Consider the following 19,572-nt stretch of genomic DNA (forward strand, 5'->3'; position numbering starts at 1 on the left):
TTAGACAAGATTGACAAGACACACAATAATATCTTATGTAAGTCTGATAGGAATAATGAAGTTTCTTAGAAATATGTCAGGAAAGTGACAGTGACAAGATGTCTGTCATGTCTTAAGACTGCAAGCTTCTAGGTAAATATGTGCTGGGTAAAAAACATGTATGAATTTTAATGGATAGTCACTATGAAATATAAATTAATGAAACATGAGTATTAAATAACGTGCCTTGTAATACATCACACAACAATTGATCAAACCAATACTTTGTAACCTGTTACATTACATTAAAACATTACTTTTGTGTCGAATATTACAGGGTTGAAGGTAGTCCAAAAATAGCTAATAACTGCCTTAAAGGGATAGTTCACACAAAAATGAAAATTCTCTCATCATTTTCTCACCCTCATGCCATCCTAGATGTGTATGACTTTCTTTCTTCTGCTGTAGACAAACAAAGATTTTTAGAAACATTTCAGCTCTGTAGGTCCATACAATGCAAGTGAATGGTGGCCAGAACTTTGAAGGTCCAAAAAGCACGTAAAGGCACCATAAAAGTAATCCATAAGACTCCTGGGTTAAATCCATATCTTCAGACGCGATATGATAGGTGTGGGTGAGAAACAGATCAATATTATTAAAAAAATATATATATTTTATACCCTTTTCTCCCCAATTTGACATGCATAATTCCCAATACGCTCAAATTCCTGTGACTCACCTTGATCCGTGTGGCTGAGGATGAATCTCAGTTGCCTCCACTTCTGAGACAGTCAGACCGCGCATCTTGTCATGTGGCTTTCTGAGTGCGTTACCGTGGAGACCTAGCTCATGTGGAGGCTCACACTATTCACAGCGGCATCCATGCACAACTTAGCACGTGCCCCACTGAGAGCGAGAACCACCTTATAGTGACCACGAGGAAGGTAACCCACGTGACTCTACCCACCCTAGCAACCGGGCCAATTGGTTGCTTTGGAAGCCTGGCTGGAGTCACTCAGCACTCCCTGGATTCGAACTTGCGATTCCAGGGGTGGTAGTCAGCGTCTTTACTTGCTGAGCTACCCAGGCCCCGATAGATCAATATTTAAGTAAATCTTTACTATCATTCTCCACTTTCACTTAGACATTCTTTTTTGGCAATTCTCATTCTTTGTGCATATCACCACCTACTGGGCAGGGAGGAGAATTTATAGTAAAAATGAACTTAAATATTGATCCGTTTCTCACCCAAACTTATCATATCGCTTCTGAAGATATAGATTAAAACACTGGAGTCTGAAGGATTACTTTTATGCTGCCTTTATATGCTTTTTGGACCTTCAAAGTTCTGACCAACATTTACTTGCATTGTATGAATCTACAGAGCTGAGATATTTTTCTAAAAAACTTTGTTCGTGTTCAGCAAAAGAAAGAATCATCTGGGATGGCATGAGGGTGAGTAAATGATGAGATCATTTTCATTTTTGGGTTTCTTTAACTTTCATCCCTTTAACTAATCAATATCAGTGCACCACACCGCACCACATATTTACAGATTTTTATTTTCATTTATTTTATTTTATTTTATTTATTTATTTATTATTTTTGTGTGTGTGTGTGTGTGTGTCTGTGTGTGTGTGTGTGTGTGTGTGTGTCAAGTAAAAAAAAAAATTAAATAAAAGCTGATCACTGTGATAACAGAGTGGAAATATTGAGTCAACCCAGACACCAAAAATATTAAAAAAAACAAAACAAAAAAAATGTAATATTTTTAAAATGTTATTTAAATAAAAGCAAAAATTTATGTAGAATTAAAATGTAATGGTGATTAATGGGGACATGCAGGTCAACAAGAGTCAACATAAAACAACATTTTCAACCCATGTAGCTTCCATAATCTGATGTATTGCATATTTCCAAGTGAAATATTTTTCAACACTCGGAAATTGTATTGCACCATGACAATTTTACCTGTTGAGAATGCTTTAAAAATAAAAATCAGTGCCAAACTACAAACCTAAACTTTCCTTTACCTCTAAGTGTCCCTGTTCCCCTTGTAACCTGTAGGGGGATCTGCTTGCCCAGGCTCCAGTGGACAAGTATCCTGGCACTTTCCTCAAAACCATGAGTAACCCAATTGCTTTGAATTGTGGATCCAGAATGACAGTGGTAAGTGAGAGAGACTGTGAGAGGGAACCAGAGGGAAAGAGCTACAGTCTGAATCAGATTCTAAGATACTATATTGTATTTCTTATTATTCTCTTTCACATTTTACAGAATCACCTCATGTATGTTTCAGATGATTATCTGAATCCTTACCTTTTTTATACAATTATAACATGGTCAATCTTTATCTGTCACACTTTCTCCTTCAGGGTTAAATGTGCATTTGTGTTTATTTTATGCACATATGTGACCTAAGCTTCTAGATCACAATAACACAAGCAGCCATATCTCCCTGAAGCTTTAGACTGGTTGTCCATTGAAGCTAAGTTGAGCCTGGTCAGTACCTGGATGGTAGACCTGAAATAGGTGTTATTTAGGGTGCTCAACCTGCGGTCTGTGTGGGACCTAATGTCCCAGTATATAGACCGGGGCACTATAGTGTAAAAAGGAAGTCCTTTGGATGAGATGTTAAACTGAGGTCCTCACTCTCTGTGGTCATTAAAAATCCCAGAGCACTTCTTGTATATCATGTGATATTCACTTATTATTGATTACAACCCAGGAACAAGAAAATGAATATAATAACAAAAAACTAAATTAACCAGTATTCCACTGACATTAAAATTAGCAAATGTTAGCATTGTAATCCATCTGTCTACAGGTAGAGTTTCATGACCCTTTAAACAGAACAAAACCACTAAATTATTGCATTACTATTAGTACATCATTACTCTCATTTATTTCCACTTACCAAAAAAAATAAATAAATAAATAAATAAATAAATAAAAAAAATCACTCTAAGGAGGCAGAAACACTGTTTGTCTTAGTTTTGTTTAAAGAGAACTCCCTCTCTTTAGCAAAATTGTCTTTTCACAAGAAAAGTGCTAAATCAAAGAAGTTATAAATATATAATTGTATTTAATTTTAGTATGGTTCCTTTTTTCACCAGGTTTTTGATGTATCAGTTCTTGTGTTCATAGCAGCTTCTGTCTTTGTATCTTGTCTGATCGCCCTCTACTCAGGGGCAGATTATGACTAGCAAGGGCCCCCCTTGGTCCAATTATTTTAAAAGTTGAGATCTATGCAATCAGTTTTCATTGATTTATGTCTCTTTTAATACCTGTTCTGTTATTTACAGTCAGATTAATTCAAACACACAGCACAGATGTGGTAAAGAAAATGCTCAACCGAAACACGTTCGCTGAACAGCCACAGTACCATTTTAACGTTTGTTATACATAATGTGAACTCAGTGTAAATACTACAAATTATGCATACAAAATGCATATATTTAAAAGACCCATAATAAATTATGAAATATTTAATTTAATCAATTTAACTTCACACTTTAAATATTGTATCTATGCAAAGGTTTGGTGAAATTTGGCAAAGAGTTCAGGTAGCTCTGGCTCACGCTGCAATATCTTTTCTAACTCATCTGAATTATCGGGTGCGTTCCTTTCAGAAGTGATCATCCCTACACCCTATTTCCTTCAAAGACTTTAACCTCCATTATGATAGCTTTGAAGGGCTGAAAGGTGTGGGGCTCAAAAATAGTGGTCATTTGGTCATTTTTTTGGAAATTCTGTTTGGAACGACCCTACAGCTTGGCTACCATTATTATTCTTCCATCGAAAAGCCCTGTGAGGGCATCATTTAAGCCTTTTCAAAGTGTCCAAAAATCCCCTAGACTACATTACATTGACAATGGTTAAATGAGCTACAAGTCTGTTTTTGAATGTTCGTAATTTCAAACTTCAGCTGTCAAAATTTACACACAAGCCCTTTAATCTGGTTTAAAATGCTCTTCTTTCTGTATTTCTTTCTTTCTTACTGTTAAACCTGTACACATTTCTAACTTCAAGCATTTAAAACTACAGTATTTTAAACTTTCAGACAAGGTTTTATCAGACCAACATTACAGTTTGTGGTATCTAGTTTAATCATAAAGTAAAATATCAATATTTTCTTATCAACCACCTAAGCCAAGTTATTTATTGTAATGTAGGGCAAACATGCAGTTATAGCAATGAATAGTATAATACACGTTTTTGTTCGACAGCTCTTTTATACAAAGAATAAAGCTTAACCATATAAAGCCTAACATATTATATAATAGTCAGGAAATTATATTTTTTAAATGTTTAAACCTATTTTTCTATAAAATAATGAAATTTGAAGGACATGTTGCTTGAATTCAATAAATACTAATTTTGAAATATCAGTAACAATATAAACATTATTGTTAATTTTACTTTATCAAAATCAGCAAAGAAAAATGAGATGAGTGCATCAAAATATGAAGGTAGCTCATTTGGAAATTATTTTACAAGGTCTTCTACTTCCAGAAGAGCATGAAAACTTTCACCAGGTGGCGTTATAAGATTAAAGAGTGTCTCAAAAAAATGTCATTAGAAACAGGAACGCAAAAGGGTCCTAAAAGAGGACTGGGGGCCTTTATAGTCACAGGGCCCTGTTGAGGGGGCCTTGTATAAGCTGTGGGGCCCACATATTTAAGCATATACAAACATTTGTTTTCAAAGTTGATGGGCCACAAGACCTTGCAGCACAGGGCTACCCCAGGCCCCTGGTAGTCAAGGGCCCCTGGGCACTGGCCCCATTGGCCTGATCCGTAATTCACCTATGCCTGTACTGTTTGACCAATGTACAGATCAGTGTGAACTATGCAAGCTTTGTCTAAGAGACTTGCAAAACTATACCATTCCATTATACTACATGTAAACAGACCACTTTGTTATGTTAAAGGGATTAATAACTATTTCTGTTGAACATACTTGAGCTGTTCAGCTGCTCTCAGTTCTGTTCTGGTAGTGTTTCTTTAATCAGTGGTCAGAGGTGTAAGGTCAGGGTGAAAACTTGCTGACTGTTCTTATGTGTGACATACGTGTGAAGAATTCATGCCATGCACTGAGATTTTAAGAATTGTACCTTGATAAGTGTATATGTATGAGGAAATCTTAACATAAAGGATGATAATCCAAAGCATTACTGTGAATAGTGGTGTTTCGTTCATGAACAAACCTGTTATTCTTTTGTACCCCCTTATTAGAAGAATATCATCACAAGATCCTTTAGTGTCGAAAAAGGGAGAACTTTAATTATTTAAAAAAAAAAAAAAAATAATAATTTGCTATTGGGCATTTCATATTTTACTTACAGTGGCTGATGTGGACATACCGTATATACTAAGAGGATATAAAAGACATAGTGGTTATACAGTTAGCTACTTTAACATTCATCAGCAGAACTGTGCATTGTCATCCCCTGTGTGATGAAATTAAGATCCTATTAAAATACATTCTTTAAAAATACTTAGGCATTCATCCAAGCTTATTTCAATTCCAAGCACAAGTATTACAATTATATATTTAAAAAAAGTGACATAATGTGTGTATTATGAACAGTAATGATTGTGATAAGTCACTGGACCACAGCTTATATTTAGGAACAGAACAAGGTTACAGTTTGAGATTGGTAAATCAGATTTATCGTAATATTTGTTTGAACAAAGCACTCTCTCCTTTTCTCTCTCTCTCCCAAACGCTGCGCTTTTCGTCCATCTCGCATTAGGCCCTGTTTGCCCAAGTTTTTGGGTTGACATGGCGACAGCGTCTCCTGTTTGACCTCTTTTGGTGTTTCGGCCACCCAGATTTCTCTCTACAGAGTTCGGCTGAAAAAGAGGGGAAAGAGAGAGAGAACTTAGTGTAAGTGTCTTCTTGTATTAGTTTTAATGGGGACATATATCTCCCTGCTCTATCCAACCAAACTATTTATGAAATCTGAACTGTAAAAATGGGTCATTCAGATAATTTTAACTTTACCCACACTGATAAATAAATAATGTTAAGTATGTTGAGGTAAGCCAATCATAACATAGGTTATTTACATTTAAAATCTTTAAGGTACAAAAGCAGCACAAGGAGCCTGTTTAAGGGTCAGAGAGAAGGTGAAAAATTTTTATTAAAAAAAAATTGTGCTTCAAGAAAGTCGACTTTTAGGGGAAAAAATAAAATTCCACAAAAGTGAACAGTTTGCATTTATGTTCTGTTACTGTAAAATTACATTTCGATACAAAGACCACTAAACATTAAGTTATTCACACTTGATGTAAGTTAGTAACGATGACAAACATGAATTGAGAATTTTCCTTCTGAATGGTCTATAATTTTGATGTGGAACTTGGCGTAAACTGAGAAACCATGTTATTTAGGTTATTATTTAAATAATTTATGTAAGTCAATTTCTATTTGATCGTTTGTTGATGTTTCTTTCCATGTCTGCATTTTATTTTCTTATTTGCTTATGTATGGTATATATTAACTAATGAATTAAGATAACCTGCTGTAAGCCTTGTTTACTGTGTTTCTATTATAAGTTTGCTACAGAGATACTGTGTCTCACCCATTAGGAGCTTGTCTTGTTGACACATGGTCCTCACACAGATTTCCTTGTTGATCACATAGACTTGTGGAAGACTGGAGGAAACCGATGTCATATATTTTACATGCAATTTATCAAATACAAATCTCTTTGTGTATGTTCAGCAGAGGAGAAGATCAACAGGAAAGAGAAAGGGCAGAGACAAGTATGACTGATACAGTCTTAAAAATATGTTTGTTTTTGTGTCTGTGTGCTTGCGTCAGAATGTGCGTTTGTCAATGTGTAAGCCACCTATGAACCATATGAACTCACCTGATGGCAAAGTAGGGTCCTCAATGTTCTTTATTTCTGGTCAGAAGCAGAGACACAGAGCAAACACAACTCAAAACATGTAGGAGAGACTGGGGCTAGTTGTCACAATATTTACTTTAGTGAATATTTCACGGGGAAGGTTTATTTTAAAAAATCAGATTCTGTATACAAACATAGCTAGTAGTCTTTGCTACTGTAGACAAAATGTTCATGTTTATTAGTGTTATTCATTTTCATCAGTATTCATAATAATTTTGTAGCACTATTAATCATTTGCATTATACTATATACTTTATACTTTTATATTATCATATTATGTTGTCTTTGTATTGTCACATTTACTTTTATACATTTGCTATAAGCTTATATAAGTAGCATGCATTTGTATTTGTTGGACGTAAAGTTGCTAAGAAAGACTTTTCAGAGACACGTGTTTCAAATTATAAGGGGAAGGGAAGTAATATGGGCTCCTTTTAAACAGTGGAAGAATATATTTTTTTCCCCTATGGATGGATTAAAAAATGCCCTGTAAGAGTATTTTCTTCAGAGAAAGACCAAGCAAGACTGAGAGTTGAGAAAGACGGGGAGACCATCAGAAGACACCACTCTCCGATTAAAATTGAGCTTTCTCTCATGTATGATAACTAAAAATAATTAATAAAATGTGTTATTTCTTGACAAGTAACTGGTGTTTGGCTCCGTAACTTCACAATGGGGAAACAGACATACATTTAAAGTCTTCAATTTGGCACCTCGAACACGATCAGCATCTTCAGGCATCTGTCTCAGAACAATCAAGTAAGAACCTTTTTTTTTTTTTTTTAATTGTCCTAAGTCTGCCTGATAATAGTCAGTAATGAGACATATTGTCTGAGAACTGCTGTAAAGAACTGTATTATCAATTAATAAAAGTTGGTGTTGCCAAGAATTACTAGATGTCAGACATAGCTAAATTTAAGATTAATTTATGTTGATCTGGCTAATTTAAGTTGATCTGATCAGTGAAACTTTAAAATATTTTAATTAAACTGGGAAATTGACCACTGGAGAAAAGAGGTGATTAAGCTGTGAGACCAGGTGAGAGGTCAGATTCATGACCAAGAGCCCAAAAAGGGTCAGTCTAGTTGGAAAAACTAGGATCATAGCAATTCTGTTGGTTTTAATATACAGAGCTGCACTGATTTGATAAACAAGAAGAAAGGAGAAAGAAATAATAAAAGAAAGAGAAAAGAGAAGGAAAAAATAATAAAAGTAATCAAATCAGTCAAAATCCGTTTTGTTAAGTTCAGTTAGTTATCTGAGCATAGAGGAGAAGGATGAAAAAAGCAAATCGTTGTTTTCACCCCGTAAAAGCAGGAAGAGCATGAATGTAGCTGCTGAGACCCAGCGGGAGCCAGGAAAGGACAAGTCCCTTTGGAAGGCAGTTTTTTCTGTGTATAAGAAGGACAAGAAGAGGAAGGAGGCAGCGATGATGGCTGACACTCTACCTGCCACTGCTAACCCTGAGAGCAAATGGAAAGTGCTGGTATCAACAGAACCACAGATCTATGTTTCAAGAAGAATCCCAGTTTTTCTGAGGAAACAGACTTGTCCTGCAACGCTTTTTTAGAATGATTTCCTCTCAGAGCTCAGAAAGCAGGAACGGAAGAGCAACTCAATGCCAAACTAACCTACCAAGTGCAGATTGCAGCGCGCAGACAAGCCAAGCAAGAGGAGCTGTGGAGATTGCACAGAGCACAGATGATTCAGTTGGATCAGGGGGACGTGAAGCAGAGGCAGCTGGAGGAGAGGGGTGTGGCCGTTGAGAAAGCTCTGAACCTCTTCTCTAGTACCTCTGACCTCTTGGACATACACCTTGGTGGAATAGGACAGAAAGATGACCCTAGCCTGATGCATCAATGATTTAAGCTGGTACAGGAAAATAATGCACTTGTACGCTATATACCTGAGCTTATGATATTTGCACATAAGCTGGAACTGGAGGACAGACAAAGTCATCTGCAACAGGAGCTGAGAGAGTGCATGGCAGTAAACAACCATCTTAAGGGAGAGGAAGAGTTGGCGGCGGAGAGGCGTATTTTGAGCGAGATGCTGGATGTGGAGGAGCAGAAGGTAATAGCCCATCATCTAAATAGGTTGCTGCCAAGAATGATGATCAAACCTCTCAAGGGAGGATGTGGACTGAGGCACAAGTTCGTCAACTCATTGAGGGGATCATACGTCCACAATAGGAATCAGTGTCCCCCTGTGTGAGGAAGACAAGAGACAATCGCCTTTTTGTTCCCGCATTACTAGGGGGCCATCACTGTGAATGTTTGGTAGACACTGGAGCTGTCATTTCAATAACCGACCTGAACCTACCCACAACAATTGAAATCATGGAAGCTGAAGGAGTTGGAGGAGGCATCATGACATTTCGCAAAAGCAAAATACATGAAGATGAAGTCAAGTCAAGTCATTTTTATTTGTATAGCGCCTTTCACAACACACATCGTTTCAAAGCAGCTTTACAGAAAATCATGCATTAACAGAAAATGAAACTGCAATATCTATAATGTCTTGGAGTCGTCATTGTGTAAGTGCAAGTCTTATGGACATCTTTCTGGGTAGGGTCATTCACAAGGAAGCCTTATTGGCATGGATATTCTTCCATTGTTGAACATGATCATATTCATTGACAGCCGTCAAATTGCCACAACAGCAGAGCTAATACCACATGAATATCATACATCCACTATAAGCTCTGTTGGTGCAGCAAAACCAATCATCAGAAACTGGGGAAAAGAAGGCAGACTTGGAAGCCGAAGGGATCGTCAGAAAAGCTTCATCCACCACCAACAGTCCTGTCTGGCCTGTTAAGAAGTCTGACAACTCATGGAGATTAACAATCAATTTCACAGGACCATTGTCACCCAGTGGAGGGTGTCAATACATTCTGGTGATCGTGGATCGATTTACCTGATGGGTGGAAGCATTTCCTATGGGAGCTTGTACTACCAAAGCGGTGGCATGTGTGATGGAAGAAGTTTTCCCTGCTGGGGTCTCCCATATGAAATTTATTCAGACTATGGGACTCATTTAACTGGAAAGCTGATGAAGGAAGCAATGAAATTAATGGGGATCAAACAGAAGTTCCACATTCCATACCACCCACAAAGCTCAAGGATGGGGGAAAGGATGAATAGATCACTGAAAACAGCTCTCACCAAAGCCATTCTGCAGACAGGCCAAGGTGGAACCTAAGAGCTACCCCAAATTGAGTAACAGGACTGACACCATACAAGCTGATAACTGGGAGAGTTTAAATGGATGGATTTAAAAATGCCTTGTAAGAGTATTTTCATCAGAGAAAGACCAAGCAAGACAAAGAGACGAGAAAGACAGGGAGACCATCGGAAGACACCACTCTCAGATTAAAATTTTGCTTTCTCCTGATAACTGATAACTTAAAAAGAATTAATAAATGTGTTATTTCTTGGCAAGTAACTGGTGTTTGGCTCTGTGACTTCACAATGGGGAGAAAGACTTTATTGGGTAAGTTGGGTAAGACCTGCTGTTTGACACTCATTTGAGAAAAATAGTTTGTTTGGAAATATGAAATATTCCATGTTCCACAACATATCTGTGTTTAACATTTATTGCAGGCTATTTAATTGCTTTTCAGCCAAATTTAAACAGTAAAACAATTACGAAACACAAAAAATTAATGCAATAGCAAAAAATTTAATTGTGACATACTAGATTAATTAGTTATATACAATTACAACATATAAAACATTTGTGGCAACTTGTCTCAATATAAATGTGTCCTGTCCCAACCCAAAAAAACAAAACAAAAAATGGCCATAAGAACACAGGTGTACCATCTGGTTAAAATCTAGCTTCATAATATACTGTAGTTGACCCTTGCCTTAATAAAGGAGCAGTAAGTGATTTTTTATGGAATGGTATGCAGAAAATGTTCCTTTTTCCTCAAAGATTTCACTGAAATAAGTGTCCTATACACTGCCTGGCCAAAAAGAAAGTTGCCATTTGGATTTAAATAAGCAGATACTTAAGAGCCTATGTTTGGATCATTATTGCAGTGATTAATGTTTCAGCTGGCAACAATTCTTTTAACCCTAAATGATGTAGTGTGTAGCTTCTCATCTCTTAAACAACCATGTCGGAAGACGTAACCCGTGGTCGTGGAAAAGATGTTACTGTGTTTCTGAAGGGGCAAATTAATGGCATGCATCAAGCAAAGAAAACAACTAAGGAGATTGCTGAAATCACTGGAATTGGGTTAAGAACTGTCCATCGCATTATTAAAACCTGGAAGGATAGTGGTGAACTGTCAGCTTCATGGAAGAAATGTGATCGGAAAAAAATCTTGAATGATCATGATCGGAAATCACTAAAACGCTTGGTGAAGTCACATCGTAAAAAATCGACAGTAGAACTCCCTGCTATTTAATAGTGAAAGTAAGAGCATTTCCACAAGCACAATGCGACAAGAACTTATAGGACTGGGACTACACAGCTTTGTGGCCACAAGAAAACCACTTGTTAGTAAGCATAAAGATTGGACTGTGGAGCAATGGAAAAAGGTCATGTGGTCTTATGAGTCCAAATTTACCCTATACCAAAGCGATGGGTACGCACCCATCCCAGGGTAAGAAGGGAAGCGCGTGACGCGATGCACCCATCATGCATAGTGCCCATTGTACAAGCCTCTGGAGGCAGTGTTATGATCTGGGGTTGCTTCAGTTGGTCAGGTCTAGGCTCAGCAACATTATGCGGCAATAAAATGAAGTCAGCTGACTACCTGAATGTACTGAATCCCTGACGGCATGGGCATAATACAAGACGACAATGCCAAGATTCATCTGGCTCAGATTTAGAAAAAGTGGTTCAGGGAAAATGAGGAATCATTTTCACACATGAATTGGCCACCACAGAGTGACTTTAACCCCATTGAAAGTCAGAGGTGGGTAGAGTAGCCAAAAACTGTCCTCAAGTAAAAGAACAATTACTTAAAAAAACAAAACAAACAAACAAACAAAAAAAAATACTCAAGTAGAAGAAAAAGTACATAAATAATTACTTGAGTAAGAGTAAGAAAGTATCCAATTAAAAGAGTACTCAAGTAGTGAGTAACTCGTTACTTTCACAAATGACATAATAGACGTTTACTCCCCTATATCCATTACATAATACACATTGAACATGTACTACAGAATTATTATTATGATTATTATTAATGGAAATTAATGGAAATGGAAATTCTGTCATCATTCACCATCATGTTGTTCCAAACCCATATGACTTTCTTTCTTCCATGCAACACAATAAGGAGATTTTAGACAGAATGTTTGCCTGAGTCACTATTTACTTTCAGTGAATGTTTTTTTTCTCCATATTTTGAAAGTGAATGATGCCCGAGACTGTCAGTCCCTAACATTCTGTCTAACATATTTTGTGTTCCACATAATACAAAGCATCACACTGGTTTGGAACAACATGAGGGTAGGGAAATTATGACAGAATATTAAATTATGGCTGAGCTATCACTTTAAAGAGATAGTTTGCACAAAAATTAGAATTCTCTCATCATTTACTCACCCTCATGCCATACCATATGTGTATGACTTCCATTCTTTTGCAGAACACAAATTAAGATTTTTAGAAGAATATTTTAACTCTGTAGGCCAACGTTTTGATGCTCCAAAAAGCACATAAAGGCAGCATAAAAGTAATCCATAAGACTCCAGTGGTTAAATCCATGTCTTCAGAAGTGATATGATAGGTGTGGGTGAGAAACAGATCAATATTTGTCATTTTTTGCTAGACAGCAGGGGGCGATATGCAGAGAAGAATGTGAATCTCCAAAAACACAAGAAGAATAATGTACCCCTCCCTGGTTTGTTATTGAACAGGCAGTTCTTGCCCCTATTTCGGCGTTACAAAGCATCTCTATCAAACTAATTGGAAAAGTTAAGTTACACCCTGTTATTTCTCATTTACACTCGGTATGGACTAAAGTGTCCAGATTGTTTAAATTGGACACTTATTTAAATGTTGCCTCGAGCATATGGCAGAACCCAAGACTGTGTATTGGCAAGTCTCCTTTATGGATTGTGAGGGGGGTTGCTACACTCGGTGACCTATATGAAAGTGGTGTGTTGAGATCGTTTGAAAACTTGGTCCAACATTTTGGGATCCCCAGACCTCAGTTTTATAGGTATTTACAATTGCGCCACCTGCTTTGTACTATTTTTGGGAGTAGCACACACCCCCCTGAGGAGGCAGATGCTTTGGGAGAGGTGATTGCAGCTTTTGGAAAAGGTCATGAGGCATCAGTGTACTACTCCCTGTTAATTCAGAGTATGGGGGATGGAGTTTTAACTTCTATTAAGAAAGTATGGGAGAAAGATTTGAATTTGGTGTTGGAGGATGGAGTGTGGACTAAGATTCTGAAAAATGTCAAGTCTGCATCTAGAGATGCAAGGGTTCGTCTTATGCAATTTAAGATTTTACAAAGATTTTATTGGACCCCCTCTAGATTATACAGGCTTGGTCTTAAAGACACACCCACATGCTAGCAATGCCAATCAGAATTTGGAGACATAGCCCATGTTTTTTGGGGATGCGTTAAGATCCAAGATTTTTGGTTAAAGATTCAGAATTATTTGCGTGACATTCTGGACACTCAAATTTTACTTTGCCCCAGACTTTGCATTTTGGGCGATGGGGAAGTTATAAATTCGGGTGACAAATATATAAAAAATTGGGTTCTGACTAGCGTGATGATCGGTACACAAATTATTTTAAGGGGATGGAAGTCAGACGGAGCGCCACCATTTCCAGAGTGGTGTGCGGAGATGGGGAGGGTGGCGGCTCATGAGAGGATGATAGATGGAAGGCTGGGGCGGGAGGACTTATTTTTCAGGAAATGGGGGTAGGTATTTGGCAGTTTTGGAGAACTCTAGGGGAAGGGATGAGGAGGGAGATGTTTAGTTTAATTATGTATATTTATTATATATTTTATTTTTTATTTATTTTGATTTTTTATTTTATTGTTTGTGTGTGTGTATTATTTTATGTGACCACAGGGGTGTTCTTTGGGGTAGGGTGGGGTTGGTGTTTGGGGAGGGATATTAATGAGTGTTAAAAGTTAAATGTTGATTCGGTGTATATATGTTGTGTTTTTCTCTGTTGTGCTTCCTTTTTGAATCAATAAAAAATGTTAATTACAAAAGAAGAAGAATGTAAAGGTGATATGTTTCTCATCCACACCTATCACATCGCTTCTGAAGATACTGATTTAACCACTGGAGTCTTATGGATTACTTTTATGCTGACTTATGTGATTTTGTTTAGCTTTAAAATGTTGCCACCCATTCACTTGCATTGTATGGACTAACAGAGCTGAGAAATTCTTCTAAAAATCTTCATCTGAGTTCAGCAGATGAAAGAAAGTCATACACATCTGGGGTGGCATGAGCGTGAGTAAATAATGAGAACTGTAATTTTTGGGTGAACTATCCCTTTAAGGGCTCTTGTCAGATCTGGATGAATTTGTCAATAAAAAGAGAGGTTTGGAAACATTTCCAATTGAAAATGTCCCACAAGGACATTATATATAATGCTGAAATATAAACCAAAGCAAGATCATGCTTTATTAATTGCCTTCTTTCGCTATTTCATAGCTTTTAAAGTTCTGTGTGGATTCTTATTTTAGTGTAGTTGCAGTTTTCAGTGTCATAAGTATTTAGATCATTAATTTTGTACAGCTGTACCGCCGCTCTCTAAATGCATAAACACAGCCTAGTGCGTAGGGCACCATCCCCGGTCATGGAACACTCGCTGTGTCTGAAACAGCCCCCATCAACTATATAGTGCACTATTTTGGGTGTCTGCCATTTTGTAGGAGTATCTGAATATTGATTGAGCCACTCGTTCCCAACTTTTGTTCACTCATTCTTACCCACAATGCACTCTAATTTCAAGTGTACATTTGATGTACACTCGACAACGGTTAATTGCCCATAATCCACCACGGGGAAGACATACGAGCTGGAAGTTTACTGCTTCCTTCACTCCTGCAATGTTTTATTTCATGCTGAATGTAGTAAATTACTTTTTGACAAATCATTACTTGATTAAAATAACATATAGAGAGACAAAACATACAGATACATTTTAAAATGTACTCTTTATTTGATCAAATGTGTTTACTCTTTATATTAACACACAGCATATATTAAAAATGACAAACAGAATGAAGATTTATTGTAATATATTATTTAATAAGAATAACAAGTAAGGCCCAAGTATTTTAAAATTTCTTATGTGACGTTGTTTCTGCCACAGCCCCAGAGCTCCAAACACTTGGTATATATGTCAGCGTCCGAATTCATTCATTTCGTTCACTTACTGCTGTGATATAGTGCACTAACTGCCATTCACTATTTAGGAAATAGTGAATGAGTGAACGATTGCGGACACAGCCACTTTCTTCGCCATACGATCGCCTCTCGCCCGCACATCTCACACGGGCGCGCCCTGTGCACCTCGCTGTGCACGCGCAAAAATGCTGTCTGTTCGCGCTCCAGGGCAGGGTTGCACCAGCTGTGCGTAAGTTCTCACCTAAGTTAGGACGTCAAATTCACACTAAGGACTTAGTAACTACTAGTTAGTTTGTAACTAAGTCAGTGCTTAATTTGGTTGCACCACCTGTTCTTAAGGCAAGAGTTAACTAGTAAGTCGTAAGCTCTCTGTAAAGTAATGCGTAGTCGCATAATATGACGTTTACCTCTATTTATCCAATAAGCAGCCTTCAAATTTATACACAGAAGTGTTAAACAGCCGTGAACTTCAATCTGATCTTGTTACAGTTGATGTTCAGCACTTGTTTGCTCACAAAACTGTCAGCTGTAATAAATTATATCCCCATTATAATACGACACATAATAAAAGTATATTTGATAAATATATTTGCCCAATGTAAATAACAATAGGAACTGTATCTAAAATAAATGAGGGGTGATAAATAAATACTAATACAACAGGCTAGAAAAATAGACATTTATTCATTTTAATATCCTGTATATATTTTTAATCTGTTGAAACTTGACACCGAGCGACACACCCTGAAAACTGCACCTTTAGATCGGTTTCATGCTGAAAAGACGCTTAAAAGTACATTTTTCCCCCTCTCTTTTAAATGTAAACGAGTGTAAATGCCAACATCATCATATGTGTCGAAATGATGTATGCCTGTCGCACAAAACATGAGCTCATTGAAGCCATTAAATCAGTCTGCTTTTTTTATTGCATCCGTTACTCCTGGTCAGAGGCTTCCATAAATATTTAGTTTATACGTAGGGTTACGTCCTACCTAAGTTTAATGGTGCAACGCTCAAATATTTAGTAGTGCGTAAATTGTGACTTAGTGCCCATTTACGCCACAACTAGGCTAAGTTTGAACTTATGTACAGCTGGTGCAACCGGCCCCAGTTGTCGATCACGCAGATGGCAGTGATTTGTACTTAACTTGGATGTTTACATGGATTTATACAGTTAATCCGCCTGAAGTAGCTGCGATAGTTTCCAGTACCCCCGCAAGGGAGCGGGGTAAATGTGTAAATACTGCTCATGACATGCGGGACGCAGCACTGATTTAAAAATGTACACAAAAACTGATGTCATAAGAGCCCAGTTACTTTATCACCTTGAAAATTAACATCTTATTACACAGAAAAGCCCACATTAGTATTAGAGCCAAAACATACCTCAGCGTGCTTGTCTTGGTGTTAAATGAAGGCATTGCATAAGGAAACTATTCTTTATTTCACTGTGCGAAGAAAGTGTTTCACTTTGAAGAGTTTGATGCTGCAGCAGCGATTGAGTGACAGTCTGTGACAGCAGCTCAGCGCGTGCAGCTGTGTGAACTTCCACTCTGGTAAAAGTCCCATTCAGTAATCTCTCAAATTACACATTAATTAAAATTAAACCCAGTAATGTAACAACAGGAACGCCACCAATTGTAAAGAAGTAAAAGTAAAAAAATGTCATTAGAAATTTACTTGAGTGAGAGTAAAAAGTACCCACTTTTAAACCTACTCTAAAAGTACTTTTTTTTTTTTTTTTATCAAAAAGTTACTCAAATAAATGTAACGGAGTAAATGTAGCGCGTTACTACCCACCTCTGTTGAAAGTCTTTGGGATGTGATGGAGAAGACTTTATGGAGTGGTTCGACTCTCCTGTCATCAATACAAGATTTCAGCCAAAAATGTATGCAATTCTGGATGGAAATAAATTTTGTGATGTTGCATAAGGTTGTCAAAACAATGCCACAACGAATGGACACCGTAATCAAAGCTAAAGGCGGTTCAACGAAATATTAGAGTATGCAACTTCTTTTTTGGCCAGACAGTGTATTACTGGTCTCTGTGGCAACACTAAACTGTGTAAACAGTAAAAAACAATGTGACAGAGAATTACCAGTTTGTTGTGCCCAGACAGCAACAAGTACTGTGGAAAAAAGCAGAAGAGTTATGTTGGATATGCAAAAAAAAAAAAAAGAAAAAAAAAAAAGGTATCTAGCATTCATATTAATTGAATTAACTGGTTTGTGTTGTGTTGTTTTGATTACTAGAGTTACCAAAGAAACAGCAGCATAGCAGCACAGTGACTGGAGACTTAGCCATTTTTCAGGATCTTCACACGTCCAAACACAGCTCAGGGCTGGAGAGAGCAAAACGTTGTTAGCTAGTTAATCACAACAACCTTGAAATAGTTTTCAATTCATTGGTGTTTACAATAGATGGCCTTTGTAGTAAGTACCCCGAGTACACTCTTTTGTAGAGAGGTTTAAGGCAGTTAAAGATTGGACCAAAATGTTATCCATTTAAAGACATCCTCGAAACACTTGGACAAAACAAATTTTGGAAAGAAGGACCGCAGATGCTTGAAACTCATTTAGATTTCCATGAGCTCTTACTCATCCAGATTCTCCTTTATTGATGTCACAGAACATGAGTTCTCTGTTCTCAATCTCTTATTAAAGATATCGGTTACAGCTGTTCCATCCATCCAGTTTTGTCTGTTTCCTTCTCTCTCCCAAACTCTTTTCCTCTAAGCCTATGTTTCTTGGTGTCCAAGACATGAGCTCACAAAGAATGTGCTTTCCCACCCATTCTTGTGGACTCACTGAAACACACACACATATACACATATACATATAGACATACAGACATATTCATACACACTCATACATAAACACGTACATTCTTCTATGCATTTCCACAACCCATAGATGCGCCAAAGGGTTCTATTGCATATTCATAAACTGACAAGTTGATTGAATTATAGACTGCACGTATACATCAACACACAGGCTGTATACACTCACACTCTACATTCTTATAGATTTAAAGTGTGAATTTCTTGTTTATGTCTAGCCTACACATTGTTTAAAGAGTAATGCAAATTTTACACATTAAGATCGTTAAGATTGGTTATCTCTGCCCAAATTTTGAAACCCTGTCTTGTCTATTTTACTCTTTGCTTATCAATACCAGTGATTTTACTTGAGGTAGATGTGTTATATGATGATTCTAATGATGTAATATTCTCAAAATAATTATTTATTTTATAATACTTACAAATTTATTGTCCTCTGCTATTCCTTATGTTTTTCACAATCCTTTGGCTTTTTTTTTTTTTTTACTTTTCCCCTCCCTCTCCCTTCCCTCCCCTCTACATCCCTCTGCCTGTCTCTCTCCCTCTCTCTCTATCTATATCTATTTAAAAAAATGGAAATGAAGTCCATATTAAAAAATCTTTGAAACTGCCTTCATGCCTTCATCATTAATTTCTGCTACTTTTCAAATGCCCTTCATTTAAAGATGTTATTGTTTTACCCTTGTCCCATCGTAAAGTATGATTTAATTGTAAAATGATAGTCTAAACAAAGAGTAAAAATAATCATAAACAATTTCAGTATGTATTGTGTGACAATGATTTATAAAAATGTTCACACAAATATATGATATTACCATTCTAATATAATATATTAAATTCATTTATAATATAAATGTAATTTATTACTTAGTATTTAGGATTAAATGCTAGCAAGGAAATTAGATTTAGCAAAGGAGTCTGCCGTTTTATTCCAGTAAAAAAAAAAAAAGTCATTTCCACCTCATCAGTGCTATCAAACAAAATAGGGGAGACTGGGCTAGTTGTCACACTTTTTACTCAAGTGAAAATATCTCAGTCAGTTTATGTATAGTCACATATCTTAAAGTCTTGGCTGCAAAAAAAAATAAAAATAAAATCCACTGTTATTTCCCAGGAAAAAAGATACAGTTCATATAGCAGCACTGTCACACTAGGGGTAAGTTGTCACAATGGAACCTGCCATTAAACAACCTATCAGGCTTCTGCTAAAGAAAACACATTTGCATTTTGACTCAAAACCTTGTTGTTACTGAAATATAGACTGGCCCATGTGAAAACTAACCTTGATCCCCCTTTCATCATTTAAGATGGGGTGGAAATTACAATGTGGTGGAAATTTTATGACGTTTCACAAAAATGGCAATTCTACTACATGTAACTTTTGGACCTTGTTAGTGGACAGATTAAATAAACCAGTGAGGATGAAAAATACATTTGAGAGTTTATACTTTACAGTAAAAGAGCACAGGTACAAAAGTGTCTA

The 19,572-nt window shown here is 36.8% G+C and overlaps 1 long non-coding RNA gene across 2 annotated transcripts; it reads right to left on the reverse strand.

The window, feature by feature from the left end:
• Positions 1 to 5,308: 5,308 nt before the first annotated feature.
• LOC127454236 (uncharacterized) lies at positions 5,309 to 18,599 on the reverse strand. 2 transcript variants are annotated; one of them, XR_007899506.1, is made up of 7 exons: positions 18,512 to 18,599; positions 17,509 to 17,591; positions 17,349 to 17,378; positions 17,050 to 17,148; positions 6,860 to 6,895; positions 6,569 to 6,642; positions 5,309 to 5,837 (listed from the first exon to the last, which is right to left on the reverse strand). It is a non-coding gene; the product is annotated as an uncharacterized LOC127454236 (long non-coding RNA). The 2 variants fall into 2 exon arrangements; XR_007899505.1 differs by lacking the exon at positions 17,050 to 17,148.
• Between the last annotated feature and the right edge of the window lie 973 nt (positions 18,600 to 19,572).

The sequence above is a fragment of the Myxocyprinus asiaticus genome, chromosome 16, assembly GCF_019703515.2.
Source record: "Myxocyprinus asiaticus isolate MX2 ecotype Aquarium Trade chromosome 16, UBuf_Myxa_2, whole genome shotgun sequence".
Lineage (NCBI taxonomy): Eukaryota > Metazoa > Chordata > Actinopteri > Cypriniformes > Catostomidae > Myxocyprinus > Myxocyprinus asiaticus.